Here is an 18,531-nt window from a genome sequence, read left to right on the forward strand (position 1 = left end):
TACATAGGTATCATATACAAAAAGAACAAGCCTCTTGACAATAAGTTGTTCTTACAACTTGGTTATTAATTAATATAATAGGTGACTACAGACCTAGTTACTCAGAACATTAATCTAACATGCAAATAAGTAATTTGTAGTTTGAATTTAATCTACATTCATGAATAATAACACACTGCCTGATCATAATTACCTTTTAGCTTCTAGATTAAAGATGTAAATTCGCCACTGGAATAATATCACTGGCGCTAATGTAGCTTTATGAATTATTGCTTTATTACTTATACCTGTTACTAAATTCATTTATTAAAATAACCTTGCTATCGGTTTTCGTAACGATATCTTACTTTAACCTATACAGATAAAAATAACTCAAAGAATATAAATGTAGCATTATGGTATCGTAAAAGAAATCTTGAAAGATAATGGAAAAATATCACTCGCATTGTTCCCGACGACTGAAAGAAGATCTAAACAAATTGCTATTTTATTATTAGAAAGTAAATGAACTCTCGCAGCATTGACTACAAAATACACATTTAATTAATGTACTCTAAATTAGAAATAATATGAGAAGATATTTTCTTGGCAAAGAGCTCGACGTTCACTCACTAAATTAACGACGTTAAAACATCATAAACGAACTCGACAAAATGGTGTAGTTTTGTAAATAAAAAACTGTGACGGTATACGAATCAACCCCAGTGTTGCCACATGACGTGAAATAACAGACTCAAGTTAATCCGACATGAATCACTATGTGTAACGTTAATGTCGGTAGTAGGGTTACCATACTACAATTCATATTCTGTTGTTACCTAGACGTTATGGCTCCAATATCGTACTTCAATTTGCACACGTAATTAAGACATGAACTGGATTATAATATTAAGTGACTTCTGTTTTAATACACAGCATTAATATTTAATATTACCAAGAACCAAGTTTTGTTTAAGTATTTCGCAAAATTAAAGAAGAAATAATTAAGTAAACGGTATATGAGCCTTTCACCTGTTTGTCGCGTGTTCACAATTTCGAGTTCCAAAATTTAACTCCTAATTGGTTATTCGAATAATATTCCGAGGCTTATTCCCACAAAGGTTTAACAACCCTATTTGGTAGATAATCTCACGACCGGCTTAATGACGCAACTATTCGTACACAAGTAAAATTGTTGCGCGTCTAAATTGCGGTGGTTTATACGAAGCTATAATGAGTGTAGTAATGGCCCCCTGTGCATCATCGTGTTAAACATTTTGAACGGTAATGATATTATTATTAACGTGCAGCCGTCGTGTCGTTCGCGTGCGTTGCACGTTCGACTGAGCACGAGCACGACGCCTCATAATAATTTATGTGGCTATTGGATTATACAGATCTCTAACCTTCAAAGAATAGATGCTCCAATTTATTGTCAGCCTTGGAGTAATAAAATTTATTAGTATTTGGTTTTATAATAAATTTGATATTCATTCAGATATAAGTAAACGTATTTTGCGAAGTAAATTTTAACACGTGCTGTCTTCAAAAGTAATGTATTTAATGTTATATTGAAACTCCAGGGATTTTTAGCTTAAATATATTTAAATTAGAGGTAAATGCCCTTTAAACTTTCGTTTTGAATACGACATGTGACCTACTTCCACCAATTATACAGCAGTCTTAAACACACAATTTAAAACACAAAATAAACTCACTACTGAAATAAATTATGCAAATCTCGTTTCCTCGAGTGACTTACGTTGAAAAAGCTTAACGGATTGCGATGAAAATTGGTAAAGCAGAAATGCTACTGGAATAACAAAATATTCTACAAAACTACCTATTAGTACCGAGTGCCGACACAACAACTTATCAATAAATGTCATAATATTTTGTAGAGCTGACTTAATAACGTATTTTAATTACAAATTTAATTTAAAAGCGATTATCTGTCGGCGAAGTCGGTCACGACATCACGGTTCAAAAGATCTACATAATTAAGAGCTACCTCATTACGCTGCACTGATATTGAAGTTTTTAATGGAATACAGCATGAAACCGGGAAAGCAACAAGAGGGAACTTTCTAATTGCTACATTCTACTTATTTTCATTGTTCTTGTTTACAAAACAAATGAAGTTATGCCAAAACTAAACGAGAACATAAAAGAGAAACAATTGACGATTATTTGCGTGATATAATTACTAACTAAATGGACTTTCTACAACTTTGAGTAAAAATGTGTTTTGTACTGTTTAGTATGCAGATTATTCTACCTAATTATGTTTACATATTGGCTTTGTAATTGAGACGTTCCTATGTTTTCTATTCTATTAACAACTATTTAAAGTCAATATATTTAATTAGTGATTCAACAAATATTGTCGTTACGTAAACTGCAAGGCCACTTAATGTATACAGAACACTTATTTCGTATAGAGTATTAGCAAAATTGGACGCAGAAATCATTTGTTTGCCAATTTTAATGACAATATTTGTTTTGAGTCAAGAATGTGGTGTGCTGATAAATTTGGTGTCACTCAACTTTTTGTAACTGAATTTCGATCTTGAAAAAGTAAAATGTAATATTATTTTACAATTACATTTAAAATACAATGTACATCTTTTCGAGTTTCAAGTATCCTATTAGGTGGAGCGTGACTAATGTGAAAACACTGTATGGAATGGGTGAGTTGAGTATGCAAAACTGAGTTTTATTTGTAAACTGAGTTTTTAGACACATACCAAGAATGTTTGCCTATTTTTAGGTACGATAAACGAATGGAATATAGGACGAAACGCATAGGGACTTATTAGGAGAACACAAGTGACCTTACCAAGGTCAATGACTTTATTTCCAGAATCATAGAACTGACACTCAAACACGATCGATTTCTTCAGTTCTGGCTGAATTTTGGTAAAAAGATTTTTATGTCGAGTGTGTTAAGGTTTACTTTCGCATGAAAAGTTTTACATTAGAGGTGTGGATTTGAGATTTTCTTGAACGATCATTATAATTCTAAGATCGTTTATCTCATTACTGAGATATGTACACCTCGCACTACAGCTTATAAACTTGCAGATTGCTACAAGCCGCCTGCTGTGCGGATAGTGATCAGCACATTATAATCAAACAGATTTACATTTAAACGTGTTTCAAATAAACAGATGTTGCCTTATAAACAATAGCAGACATACTTAATAATGAACTACTTAATTATAAAGTCTTTCTGAAGGTAATTTATATTAATCAGTTGTAATATATGTAAAAGATCTTGAATGTAATACGTCAAACAAGGTTTCTTTCGCGAATAAAAGATAAATAAAGTACCATAAATATGTTAGCGGATCACTGTTTCTTTTTCAGTAAAACTTGGTAAGAAAAACATTTGTGTAAAAACAAGATAACGCGAACCTCACAGAGGGAAATATCCTTAGAAGAGGAAACGCGAAACTTTTAGTATTAGGGTTTTCACTCGACGGCGCCGTAACCACTGAAAGGATGAAATTTGGAGAGGTAAGAACGTTGAACGTGTGTTTTCTGGGTAAAGTGATACGGGCGGAGCCGAGAACATTCAAAACAGGAGGTTGTTATGGGAAAGCAAAGGGTATTTATTACACGAGGTTGACTTTATTCTACGAATATCCACGTATTAAATCCAATACTCAATATTAAGCACATAAAAATTGAAGATAACCCTCATAATGAATTCGATTAGTCTGATTCACGCGTTTAATGTCGTCCGCCCTTCAAACGGCCTGTAATAACTTTATTTATAGAATAGACAAATTATGTCACGAACGCTGCATCGATAATAAATCAGTTTTCAAACAAAATAAATAACTGTTACACAAGATAGCGAGTTTAAGAGCTTCTTGAAACGTTACGCCGAGGTCAAACGACCTACTTAACATTTAACTTGGTGAATATCCAATTCACATTGTTCTATATTATTTCTTATCACGTTATCGCTTCATCATTTACTTTAATGTACTCACAACAAACAGAATGACAAGATTCAGATTACAGAATGAATGATGAGCGCATAATCCAAACATAAGTAAGCGCGTTAGGATTACCGCGCATATTGAAAACTTTATCTGAACGTTTTTATTCACAAATCTGAAAGGTGTATAAATTACAGCCATCCTTTTCATATCACTCTTTTTACTCGAGCGTGAAAGAGAGGCCAGGTGAGATAACGCCCGCAGGCCTGACTATTTTCTCTCAAAGAAGGTGAACGTAAATTGATTCGGATGAATTGGGTTCGTCACCTTGTAAGCTAATGCCAATAATAAGTCAGACGTTTCCAAGTACCCAATATAAATAAATGGGCTTAACGACTTTAAAAATACCTTCTTAATGTCAGATATTAGGGAGCCTTAAATCCTTTTATTTATAACGACTATATTTCAAACGAAATAAAACTGTCAAGCATTATTTAAATAACAACTTAGATGATAAGCTACAGGAAAATATTGTTCTGAAGTACGGTGGATGTAATACGAAATGGAAATAAATTGATATAACGGTAACCTTGCAGCGTTTCACGTTAAAACTTATAACTTTGACGCAGGTAACGGTTGAAACTAAAATTGTTGTAATATAACATGTCGTCGGCGTATGACAAATGAATAGGATAATAAATCATTGCTTCATCGGTTGGCTTCCCACATCATTGTAGCGTAACAGTATCTGGTAGCCGCGGGGACACACCGCTAACGCGCTATTGTCATTTACAAAGATAAAATCAGGCACAGTGCCACAGACCCAACTCAGATCTAGCACTGACGGCCATTCAGTCAAACTAATCCATTAACTTAAAATTGATTAATACAGTCGTAAAACTCGTTATTCCACAACTTGTTATCAATTTGGACTCGGTTATTCTACAATTTGAACAAGAGACTATAGCTGGGGCCACGCCAAAACAGCATAAATTATTGGAACAACATTTTTTACTCGACTCGATTATATCACTCGAGCGGCTGAACACGAATGGTTCTCAATCAAGTCTCTGTAGAATAGACGTAGCGAATTACTCCGAGAAGGGCGCTTACTTGTTCAGGGGTTATTTCAAGTTTAACTCGAACAACAAGCAAATAAAAAAATAACGTTTTAAGACTCCAATTTCCCTCGAGAGTTTTTTTTGCTCGTCTTTATACACGTGTTGAAAGGATTCTTTTGCCAATGTCTATATTATTCCATAACGTTATAAAAATGAATTTCTTTTTAAATTTAAATGTGTTAAGTTTTTGTGGTGTGCGAATGTGTACGAGTTGTATTATTTGACATTTAAAGTCAAGGTCTTGTACTGATAATGTGGGGTTGAGCAGACGTGGATTAAATTTCACGTCTATTTAATGGACTATGACGTAACTGGTTAGCTGAATAACTTTATTCCACGGTCATAATTTTAAATCTCATTTTTAAAAACAAAAGCTTGTGCATGTTTTCATAATGAACATAGACGGGTAGAATGTTAAAAAGATATAATTACTACTAGTTACCGGATTAATAATAGGTACCGAGTAATAATTATTTAATTTATACACCTAACATTATGCTTACTTTACGGTTTGTAATTTCGTAAGCAGCTTCAGAAGGTGTAACGTAATGTTAAGTATTATTATTACATATTTTATCTTTATGCTAATGCTAAGGAATAATTTAATATTAATTAATATAAGTTAAAGTAAAATAAATATTCTTAACTGATACTTCGGTTAAATTAATCGGTGTCTGTATGAGTGTAATTCTACAATTGTTTTTAACATAACCATTATACACAATTGAGAGGCCTATGTCCAGCAGTGGACGAATATGGGACGATTATGATGATAAAACATATTTGGTTATTAATATTATGTATAGATTTACAAGGACGTAGCTTAGCTTAAACTCCTGTCTCTTTTTACTCTAGTACTTCGATAGTAGTTATAGGGAAATGCATAATACTAGGGTCAAAATAATGTTTATTTTATTTATTTTATCGCGGCATCTTCACCAGTCACCCTATTAAAGTGTACAGTAAATAAACTGACAGTTGACCACTCGTTTGTCGTCGCCATATTTTTACAAATGGCGGCCCGATGGCAGTGCCATCTTCTGCGCGTTTTCGCGCGCATTTCGCCTCTTTGTGGTAACACGATGACATTCGCTGTCATGGCAGAAAAGTGATTTATTATTCCATAACCGCATTCGAGAATTAACTATTAAAAATGGTTTTCATAAAAAGATGCATAGTATGCTAATAAGGCAACACTTGCATAATCTATGCCATTTTCATTAGAGGAAAATTAACACATTATTCTTTTATAAATTAATAATTATTTGTCTTCAAGATACGGTAAATAGGACAAGGAATAATGAGCACATGACCACCATTCGTTTAATTTCCTAGGGAATACTGATAACTACTTGAATAATAGGTATCTAAGTACAAAACAAGATTTATGACAGTTAAACTTCAAAATTCAAGTCATAAAACTCTAATGACAGTCTTATTTTAATTATACTATCGATGAAATAAACAACTTTATTACAAGGAGAATCCAATTGATCACGAGGATTTAATTAGTATTGAATTTAAGTGTCACATAACGCATTACTGGCACACAAGTATTACATTACAGCGCATATAACAAAAAAAAACGAATGTAATTAATCATCGCATCGATACTTCGTTGTTAGCACGTGTTTTTTTTTAGTTACAAGTGTTTACGCAAAGGTAAGTGTACACATATTTCACTACAAGAATAGAACATTATTTTACATCGGTATGCTTAACGTTCAGCTACATAAACAGTATTGTAAAAAAAATGGCCAAATGCGTGTTTATCGCACATTATACTGAATATACTGATATTCCGTAGCTATTTTGTTGACATGGCTGTTTTGAAAACTAGAATTGGAGTACGACAGGTAAAATAGACCTAAATGCGATAATAATTTAAAGTCATTTGTCTCTTCAATGTGTCATTGCTCAGCAGAGGAACAATGACAAGCTAGACATTCAAATCAAATAAAACAAACCTCAGCATCCACCAAAAGCAACGAAATATTTCAAGCAGGGACAAAAAAAGTGGGCTTATATTCCCAGCAATGTCGTGTTAAGACCAATTTAGACATATCCATTCCTTGGTTCCCGTTTTCAATAAGCCATACTGGGCTTTCACGTCGCCATACACTAAACCATAATGGATTCCGACCCTCCTTGATGTCTCAAAATAAACAAAAGGGTCCGTCGTTGTTGACGTTCGACGACAAAAAGTTTTTATAAGTAAGCCTTTATGGGCAAGTTTTATTAGCCCCTGGTTTTAAAACACCTACTGGAGCCAATCTCAAATATTTGTAGAGTATGTTAAATGTTTTTATATATATTTTTAAACTAATTGTCTTGACGTGTCGATAATTGATTTTTAATCGATTTTATTTTGATTGTGACTTTTTAAGTCTTTCTGTATCATATCGGGCATTACCGGGATATCACATACTACCGGAATTTACTAGTTGCTACTTTTTTATAACATTATTCATTATTTTTAATGTATAGAATCTATTGTTGCTTGTGTCATATTGATAAATTATTTCTTATACGTATAATTAAGACACAGTTAAGTATCTAGGTGTCTATGCATGAACATGCTGCCTCTATAAATTTATAAGGTTTTAATTTTTTAATTACCTTGAAAGTATAAAGCCTATTCTAAAAATACTTTAGTGTAAAAGTGTTATGACCCTTTCTTTTCTCTTTAAATGTAATAAGATGAAAGTAAAAGATTACTTCCAATTTATTACCGGAGCTTTTATTTTTTTGGTGCGTTCAATATCGTAGGCTGATAACGACGGAGGTTTTATTACATCGCATTTTATACCTACTAAATTATACCTCAGACATCAAATTAAAACAAAAGAATAAATTAATGAACATTGAAGTTGTTTGAAAGACAATAACTCGTTTCTAACTTATGAATGGTATTCACTCGCTAGAGGGTTATGCTTGCAAGTGAACACACGTTTATTAGTCCCAAGGGAAATTATTATTAGTTGAACTGTCTCCAAATTTATCAGTTATGAATATAGGTTACACTTACAGCTAAGACTTATCTGTTAAAACTTATTTATAACACGCTACTTGATAACTTAATATCACCTCGTATACAGCGACAACCGCCTGGATACCTATACCTATATGATTGATATGAAATTATCTTTTTACCATATATGTAGCGAATTAATAGCCATTTACTTCTTAAGGACTTGTATTATTTATATAGCTGCATGTGTCAACGCAATTACTTCCCAAGTTGACAACATCTAAATAGCTGAGCGGTAATTGTCTAACATTATGCCCTACTAAACGGAATAAATACACAAGTTATCCATTTATTTTTGACAATATAAATGCAACTAAACTGACTACTTAATTATGCAAATAAAACAACATTATACATTAAGTGTTACACAAATAGACGAATTAAGCGCTAATGTAAATACATCTATCTCGTTATCGCGGTCGTTATCAGAATAAATAAAGATGTCATAATATCTCACCGTTCCCAAGTTGGTCTAACGATGACTCTCGATGGCAATCCAAAAGAGACACAATCCATTCAGCACTTTGATGCACTATAGTTACACTAACACTATGCTAGGTACCGACACGACCTCAATGCACTATCACTAGACACGCTGGCATCCCGGTAGCGATCCTGGTTTGAGACTGGCGTAGCGCTCCGTGCCCGACACACCTACGGAGAGACAAAGGAAGCTATCAGCACACACTGCACACCAAAACATGAATTTTGTAGTCACCCGATACACGGCTGTAGTGTACAAGCGACAAGATCGTGCGACGGCAAACAGACGGGCGTCGCAACCGCACGCTACACGAATACTGAGTACCGAGTGCGAGTGGCGAGCAGCGAGCAGCGAGCAGCGACTGCGACTTGGGCAGGCGACCGCGCGCCGGCTTCGGAATTCAAATCGTGATGCTCATCGCGCGGCAACAATCATTTCACACTTTACTAAGTGGAAGAGTTACGTGTCAACTCACACGCAAATACTAATATCGATTTATGCTCATGTGGTTAACAAAATTACCTACTTGATTCACTAAATTACGTTTAGTAATATTCTCCACCGCCACAGGCAATCAAATAAAAGGCATTGAAGTTTAAGTGCGAGGAACACGCTCGTAAAGTTTCCTTATAAAGAATGTGGTGAACCGGGCGTCACTCGCAGAGCGCCGTATTCACAAAACTAAAGTTAGAAAGAGAAATACGAAACCATGCAATGCAACGTGGCATGAGAGGCGAGGGGCGAAGGGGCGCCGCTGGAACACCGCTTCCAAAATATTACAAAAACATTTATGCATGAAGGGATAACAAAATACTGGCGCTATTATGCCCGCTCTGATTTATACATACCTACTGTGTTGTAATGATGGATCACGTCGACCACTGACGGCCTTAATGGACAAATTATTGAACACCATGTAATGAGACCGCGTGCTCGTTCACGGGCGCGCGGTAGGTGGTGATAAAACATTTTTTCCTGTGTGTGCGTTCAAGAAACCATGTGAGATAATAAAAAGTTATGTTTAAACGTTGGAATCGTAAAGTTTATTTGTGTAATACATTCTTTAAACAAACGGATAATTACAAAGCGTTTTATGGCGAGCTACAGAGCTCGTTGGTAACAAATAAATTATTTCAATGAATTGCTTTTAAATAATCAAAATTGAGATGGTCAGGTTGTCGTTACGGCTTTTACGTGGTATTCATTAGTGGTTCACATGAATTAGCCACTTAAAACCTACGAGTTGAGACCACACGGAGCGTTAGCGGTGCGGTGGCGACGTCCGCATACCGTTCATTTCCGTTTTGCTTAAGAGCCGTTTTGGTCAACGTGATCGATAAACTTGATATAGTTGATATTACACATAAGTAATGGTTATTTTGTTTGAAAAAGATAAAAAAAATATGTAAGGCCTACATCCGCACAAAGTTGATACGTACCTATTTTAATTTTAAACAGGAACTAGGTATTCTAGGAATTCCTTCTATTATGTAATCCCTTTTCATAAGGTTTTATTTACTTGTTATTATCTCAGTTTCTATTTTACCAATATGAAAATAGACATTAGTATTAAATTGAAACATGTCTTCAGAATATTATTTGTTCAGGTGCCAAAATCGAGCTGTCAATAAATAAAAATGGTGGCTTAGAGGCAGATGCCGCGCGACGCTCGCCCTATGCTCGTAAATCGCTCCCTGAGTGTTAAACTCTACCAAAAATTTTATAACCAACGATGTGGAATAGAAACCGGATACAGACGGAAAAACAGAACTCATTCCCTAAGGATTCTATATAACATTAAAAGAAAAAGAAACACTTGCTTTGCCATACTTTGAAAGAAAATTACTTCAAAGAAATAAAGGCTCTCGCATTTAATATCACAAATGAAAAAAACTACAGGCATATAAAAGAGAAATAAAACGAAGCATATTTTACGAGAAAAACAATCTTTAAAGTACAATTCAGCGTAATAAGTCGAAAAAGTCTCTGTAAGACAGAGGACTCTTTAAAATAAATTATCCTGCCGTAGACGAGTGCTTTTGTGTCGCAATAGAAGTTACTGACAACAAAGGGACCTCTGAAGCGGAAGAAATTTAATCAGAGCATCTGAGACTTAAATTATGAATGGGCACCGTCTACCTCATCCCAACTAAACACGGCAAACTAACAGATTACATTCATATCAAAATATCTCTATAAAAATGTAGCGAAAATATTACACATTCAAGTCTTTTATAGAAATTTTAACTAGGTATCCGTGTAAGAGACGAGCAAGAAATATTTTTCCAATATAACCGAAGTAGCGATGCGGTTCGGATTGTAGAGGCGCAGATATTTCTCATATTCTTTTGTTAGGATCTCTCCAGCCGGCTCTTTGTTGTTTGAGTTATAGGAAGACTTACTGAATAAGAAAAACTGAAGCATTATTCAAAAGTCGCTCTCACAACTGGAATACTTTGAGATCCTTAACTACAGAACTTTGAACTGCTATAAAATACGACAGCTAAGGGTACTGGAGAAGTAATGACAATCTTATTGATTTACAAATGTACCTGTTCGTTGATAGTAAATGGATAGAAATGTCATAATGATAATTTGAAAGGAAGTAGTATTACTAAGTAAGACTGATCACTACTAGATAATATTCTGGGAATTCTTATCTAACCTAAACCTTGTGCGAAGTATGATGCACGAAATTTCGTAGATACCGTCTATAGAATTGCTAAGTACTCGTAATCTAAAGAATGTTGTTTAAAAAAGACGCAAGTTCCCAGCCGAGCGGGCGATTCAATAGCCGAAACGTCTATTGACATTGTAATCTTAACCCGGCGAGACAGGGAGCGTTGGGAACGACACGCCAGCTGGCTTTCCGAGAAGCGACCTTATAGCGACGGATGAAGCCGGGCTTCCACAGCCCCGGCGACAACAATACACACAATGGAACGTCACAGATACCGGAAACTATAATCGATATGGGCTTACTTTTAAACGCGGGATTGTCACATCCTTTACTTCACTTGTAAACCTGTCCACACAGTATTACCCGATCGTTATTATCAATTTCTATTCGAGTACCTCCGTTTTGATTGGTTACGGCCCGGGCTTAGCTTGGATTGTGCGATTCCATTTTATTTCTCGCTTTAAATACTTTATGCGTTATTGTGCGGAGTACGTCGTCGCTGCTCCGCTAAAGTTACCTTTAAATTCATTTTGTATATCTGCTGAATGGACTTTATTAATTTATCTTTTTTTATTAAAATGTATATGTACGGATTGTACGGGTTGTACATCGTTAATCAGTGGAGCGACAGCAATTTGTAGCCGATAACCACAACTGCAACGCGACACCCGTACACTCGAGCAGCCCACTCACTACAAAGTGATTGATGGCGCGGTGTCAATTCCATGTTATCGCTGACACCCCGAACCCGCGGCCGCCTCGATGAGATTGTTGCATAAATTTACACGGGAGATAACACCACGGGCCTTAGCTAATAACTTGTACAAACAGTGCACCGCCGAGCTGCGGGAATCACTCGCCGTTTCTTCTCAATTCTTTTGTTCTCTATGAAATGTTGAAACTTCTTTGAATTGCACGTCTTTGTATTCATTATTTATTTTAACTGCAGAAGATTGTTCTGGCACATTTATACCGTTTAGATAGCATTTATCAAGTAACTTTTTCATCTGTTTATGCACTGTATAAGCTATTAGTATAGTAGAATCGATATTTATATTCGATAAGATTGGCACGATGATAAGTAGGCTACAAGAAATAATCCGAGCGCGTGGGATAATCGATTCAATGAACAAAAGCAACAACATAGATTATGATCGTGTTTGTCTCATTTTGAACTTATAACATTGCGCGTTTTGTCCTATTATGGTGGTCAATTAGGGATCTTTGAAATGTGAGTAAAACAATTACAGACCACATAAAGAGCAGTTGTTTAATTATAGAAATAAACCTTAAAGTGTTTAAACTCATTCGAAGTATTACGGTGGAAAATATTCAAGATCTATTTTACTGCGCTCGGCCTCACTATTATAATAAACTAATATTCTGAAACATTAACAACAGTAATAGCATTCTCAGGTACTCTTTCAAAGTTTAAACTTGTTACAATATAGTTTGGTATGCGTATACGGTATTACCTAGGGTATTTATGCTTTGTTATATTATCTACTCTCTCCTAAACCAGATTTCCAGTAACAATGGGGCATAGCATGTGATGGGAGCGTGTTCAGGTTATACTAAAGTTATAAAACTTAAGCATACGCGAAGCTAAAGTTTCATTATACAAATATAATTTATCCTCGCATATGATAATCCTTTTGTGATGGATTACTGTTGCGGTACATTTGATTTTTTTATTGTTATGTTTTTAATTTTTATTGGATTTAATGTATACGTTTCCCCTTGTGTGATGTAGAGATTAAAGTAATGTACAAACAAATGAGGACGCATTGAAAGGCAAAGCTTTGTCAAAAAAACAGTTTTGTTAGGTGTCGTTATAATAATTTTGTTTATAACAGTTTTCTTATACAATTTAGTTACTTTACTTAGAGCTTAAATATTTTTAATGAATGTGCGGTTTTCTTGATGTTTTTTTTTTCTTCCTATTTAGGAAATTAGTTTGAATAGGATACTTACTGAGCATTAAAAGCAACACATTTGGCCTGGAACTAGCAAATTAAACCATGGTGTAAAACTTTTTGCAACATCGATGCAAAAACGTACTAAAACCAGCAAAACTATGTAAAAGCGTTGTTGGCTCCTTCGGCCTCTGCGCTCCTTGTACGAAACTTAATCAATATAATCGCTTTCACAATGTTTATTCTCTTGGTTACACAATAGCGCTATTACATTATTATTTCAATATTGCCTTCACTCACTGGAAATATGAAGAATATCATTTGAAAACGTCTGTTATTTCTGTAACTCGATCATTCTCTACATTTTCCTAGAGATTGATTTCTATAATGTAAATGAAACAGTATATTTTCCCTAGAGTGCTGTAGTCATAAAATGGGCGATAAGAAAACCTTTCTATAAAATATCATGACCCTGTTGAAACCCTTTGGTCAGAGGACCATAAAATAAAGCCGCAACGAACGTAAGCAAAAAGGAATTATAAGCTGGATAATGTCACCTGCAGCATGTTTCTGCCGCCCTGGTACTGCAGTACCGCCACAGTGGTCGTGAGTACGCGTGCACATTGCATGTAAGTCGCTCGTTACTTCATTTATTACCGCGTAAAAAATAACGATCTTTCGACAGACATAAACATTCCCCTCTTTTGATTATTTGAAATGACTACGTATGTTCCAACCTACACGACTGTTACTCACGTTTATAATCATTTACGCTCGCCTCGCTCGGAAAGATATAGCTAAATTATTTTATGAAAATAACTTTAACGTTCTTATGATTTTGTATATTACTCATAATGTTTTTTGTATTTGAACATCAACACATTACTGAACAATATGAAAGTTATGGATGATATTTTGTGCAAATTATAAAGCCTTTTATAGCTTTTAAACTCAATTAGAGATCGAATTAACTATTTATGTTAGTGATTAGAGCTACATGACTTCTCTTACCGTCTCACACATTTTATATTAAGTCTATTAATAAATTTTAATGGAGTGGAATGCAATCAAACCAACACTTATAATATTCTAGGTGTTAGCCGTAATGAAGCCAGTTAAAAGATGGCCGTCATAATAATGTCAACAACATCCGCTCATGTTAATTTGTTTAAAAAATATAAACAATTTACCTCAAATATGACAGCGGCGACGTAAAAACTCCCACGATATTCCGGAGCTGTCGTAAAACGTATTACCTATATCTGAATTCTGTATTCATGTTAGATTACAATATTTCCGACGCGGCGCTATATCGTATAAGTCAACTCATAACATGAATGCGGGACTCGATAAAAATCCCTCACCGGTCCCTGTTCCCCCTACTCACTCCTTCGAGTTGTTCGCGGTCGTTCGCTTTCATATTCGCGAACACTTTTGATCTTTCTTTTGATATAATATAAATATTTTTTGCCTCTGAGGCTGAATCCATTTTGAGTGAAATGAAATACGAGAGCGAGTTAGAAGCCCCTTTATCCGAGACAGTCGGTGGTCCCCGCTCGGCAACCGAACTTGAATAATCACGAATTCGCCTCAACTTAATCTCACTTTATTTATGTGAGTGGCTCTTTAGTTTTTATGCACGTTTTATGGTGGTTACTCTTAGTGAACTGTTATCCGATACGTGGGAAAGTTTTGCTTGCTATTAAAATAAAAAGCGGCCACATAACAAAAGCTTATTACAAGAAACGACTGTACTTCAGCTGTGAACATTAAGAAGACATTTACGTTTTATGTCCGTTTGGCTAGTCGACGACGTCCTCTACAAATGGTTTGTATCTGTTTCGTGTTATTTCGAAGCGTCAAGTTTCCAGTATACCCCCAGTCTAAATATTGAGAAAGAAAGCGATCGTTTGACGGCAATACGTGCGCTGGATGCACCCACGCGCGTCAAGCGAGCCACAGCCACAACACAAACGACATTATTAAGCCAAATCGTTCTCTTTAGTTTTATGCTCGCCTTGTACCCAGCTAATAGATGCGACAGCGGCACACAGATAACACACATAAATATTGTCTATCTCGACACAGATAAAGTAAAATAAGAAACGGGCTCGCATGTTTGATAATATGTTACCTTGTTTCTTTTTCTATTTCAAGAAGATTAGATAGATATGTACGCAGCTTTATATAGAAAATATTTTATCTGAGATTGCATGTTTTACAGCAGTTCTTAAAAGGGATAATGACCGTTCTTATCTTCAGAATATCTCACTGATTATTCAGTTGGTCTTTGTAATCACCGACTTAATCGAATGCGGCAGATTAATAACACTATTGAATCGATACAGGTAAATTAGTGAAGAAAATAATTAACAGATGTCCATAGCACAGTTGCCCAAAGCATACGTAGTAAGCGTATGTATAGCACAATAGTTTGTTTTTTTGTTATAAACATTCTTAATTATGGCAGAGGATTGGGTCGGGGTTCGATAAATAGAGATAGGTTCGCACCCTATCACAAGGCTCCTAATATCGTCATTGGTGAACAGTAGGCTATTTCGCTGTGTACCTCTGTTTGACCCTTCCGGGATTATCTCCTCAAGTGGGTTAACGAGAATTATGAAATTGTTATCTATTATTCTCATTTAATTTTTCAGGTTTGCCGCATAAAATTCTTTCAATAAATGATCAGAATGTATGTTAAGAATAGAAGAAATATGATCAAGATTTATATCAAAAATAATATGAACTATTGAACAAAGGAAGTACATAGTAAGTTGGTAACAACGCGCAACGGTATGATTGCCAAACAATTCTCAGGCACGTCAACTACAAAACAAGTTAATGCCACTCGAGCAGGTAAAAGTTACAAGTAATTAACCGAGAGAAGTTGTGAGTCCATCAGCAGCGAGCCACAATGAGAGGGCTATAATTCTAGCTGGTTCCATCACAGCACGTTCCTCGCCGAACAAAAGCAATTTGTGTCCGCACGAAGTGGCTTTGTACGTGCGTAGCGTCGTAGGTGTTTATTAGCGCCCTCTAGCTATGTTAATACGAACGTGTACTTGGATATCGTGTACACGGCCGGGCCGGCTGCCGGCGCGCCCCGCGACCCTCTGAGGTCACTCGATATCGTTTCACTGATCACGAATTCCCAACGCCAACACGTGCTCCCACGACCGTACGGTTCCATCACAATTACGATCCAATTATACTCCCCTTAAAACACTAATACTTTCTAATCCGAGTTTCACTTTCGTAGCCAAACTAATTTGATTTACATATATTTAGCCCGGTTTAAATGTATCCTTCCAGTGTGTGATGCGCCATCTCGCAACACTGAGCTAAGATACCAAAGCATATTTCGATTAAGGCAGTTATGAATACTCGGATAGTTGGAAACAAAGTAACATTGGCGGAAATCCAACGTCATTTACAATTCTGATTTAGTGTACTGCATGAACAATTTAAAACGTTATTTAAAGTTTTGCGGTAGGCAAACGAATCTCTATTTTACTTAACAACAAAAGTAAATAAACGATATTTTGTTTGACAACGGTACAAGGTAATAAATGAAACAGGAGTGAATCACCTCGTGTCGCGTAAAAACGTTTTCTTTAGAATGTTTGTGGAAGTGTCTGTAGCATAACTGGCGACGATCCAAGAACACGCTCATCACAATCACGCAACACGCCGACATCATTTAACGACAAATTTACTGTGTCACAGAAAGTACCCATCACGATAGCTATTCACTATTCCAAACGAGCCGACGTATCATGTCGTATTTTATAATCATCCGTACGTTCCGCTTTTGTTCACGTATAAAACCGCGTGCAGTATACACCTCTCTCAATCCAACACGTTTATTGTCAATGTTAACGATTGTCGAAATATCGCAAATAAAATAAACCGTCGAAGAGCTTCGCCGGTTTTGATAAATATCCTTTCAGCACTTTTCCATTATTCGGGGGAGACAAATGTCCCGTTCGTTTTACTCGACTCGGCATCACGGCATTCCCTCATTAAAATGTCCCCGAGCGACTGCGGTCCCTCGGTCGCGAGCGATTCGACACGATAATCGATTTTATTGCCGATCGCTATAAAATCTCTCAACGTATTTGTTTTAGTTCTGTCACACATTCCACGTCGCGAATCAATCACTGTACTATTTAAATAGTGAGTTATTCATTACTCGCGGTAAAGTGAATAACAGCTCTAATTTGTTGGCAATACGAGCGAGAACTTCTAGAATCAATGTCCGATTGTTGTGTAAAGCGGAACCAATCGACGTCGAGCGTATTGCTGCCATTCGATTGAAATAGAATTTTGTTTATGTTCAGAAGGTTGTTGATCCTTTTTTCTTGAATTTATACCATTTTTTTTCGCTATAATGTCTTTTTACTATTACAAAGTTATTAGAAGCTGAATTTATACATATCAGTCACGACTAAGAAATTTTATCTGGATAAATTATAGAGACGAGATTAGATTGTTCGGAGGTAATTATGTTTGCTGCGATATACATAGGAAACGGTTAAGCAAACGTACATCGGAAAGAACCCATAAAGGGTGTTCAAGTTTCCAAATAAGTATATCGTTCAATCAAATCGTGGTAAATCGACGCCGTCGTCGTAACGTGTAGGCTCCAATTTGCAAACAAGCTATTATAGGGGGCCGCAGTCAAAAGCGCGCCAATAGAATTAAAATACTATTACGGCAATACAAAGTTGATTCAGTGGAGGCGCATGTGGCGGCGCGCGGCGCTCGGCCGCTCGGCTCGCTCGGCGCGCGGCGCTCGGCTGCTCGTGCTCCTGTAATTTGATTTGGAGTGGAGCGGGGCAGCGCGGGGCGCCGGGATCGATACCGAGCGGGGAGGGGGCGGGAGCGCAGCGCCGGCCGGGGGGGGGGGACAACCACCAGGCGCGTGTTGTTATGGAAACCGTAGCTACCCTCGCGCCTCCAGATTTTGTCGGTTGTACCGGAAAATTAAACAAAGGAGATCACCTACATTATTATCAGGTACTCTGCGCATCTTAATGGATCAGATTTATGAACAGTAACTTGTATTAATTAATTTAATATCAGTAATGCTTTCACACAACGACTACCCGTTTTTACTTATTTAAAAAGACATGAATTTATTGTAACAAGATACAATACAAGTTTTACGCGTCTTCTTATAAATGCTAATTAATGGTGAGTAAAGTATTTCGTTTTATTGTCTGAGACCTTTTAATAAGCATACGCGAGTAACAAACGTACATATTTATGTTAAACAAAGGCAAATAATATGCGAGTTTGAGAACCAAATGTGCCTTTGTTAGTTTGTTGTGGATCTATTATATTGTAGCTACGAATAAATAAAAT

General features: G+C 36.0%; 1 protein-coding gene across 6 annotated transcripts in view; it reads right to left on the reverse strand.

Moving 5' to 3' along the window:
- The window catches only part of LOC113505134 (zinc finger protein 608-like), an 89,516-nt gene that overhangs the window by 63,848 nt on the left and 7,137 nt on the right, over positions 1–18,531 (reverse strand). For 2 of the 6 annotated variants that reach the window (XM_026887682.1, XM_026887701.1), the window contains exon 2: positions 8,539–8,735. The exons of 1 other annotated variant lie outside the window; for it this stretch is intronic. The gene's annotated coding sequence lies outside the window, so the exon portion shown is untranslated. 3 more of the 6 variants (XM_026887713.1, XM_026887691.1, XM_026887708.1) reach the window with 3 other exon arrangements.

The sequence above is a fragment of the Trichoplusia ni genome, chromosome 2, assembly GCF_003590095.1.
Source record: "Trichoplusia ni isolate ovarian cell line Hi5 chromosome 2, tn1, whole genome shotgun sequence".
Lineage (NCBI taxonomy): Eukaryota > Metazoa > Arthropoda > Insecta > Lepidoptera > Noctuidae > Trichoplusia > Trichoplusia ni.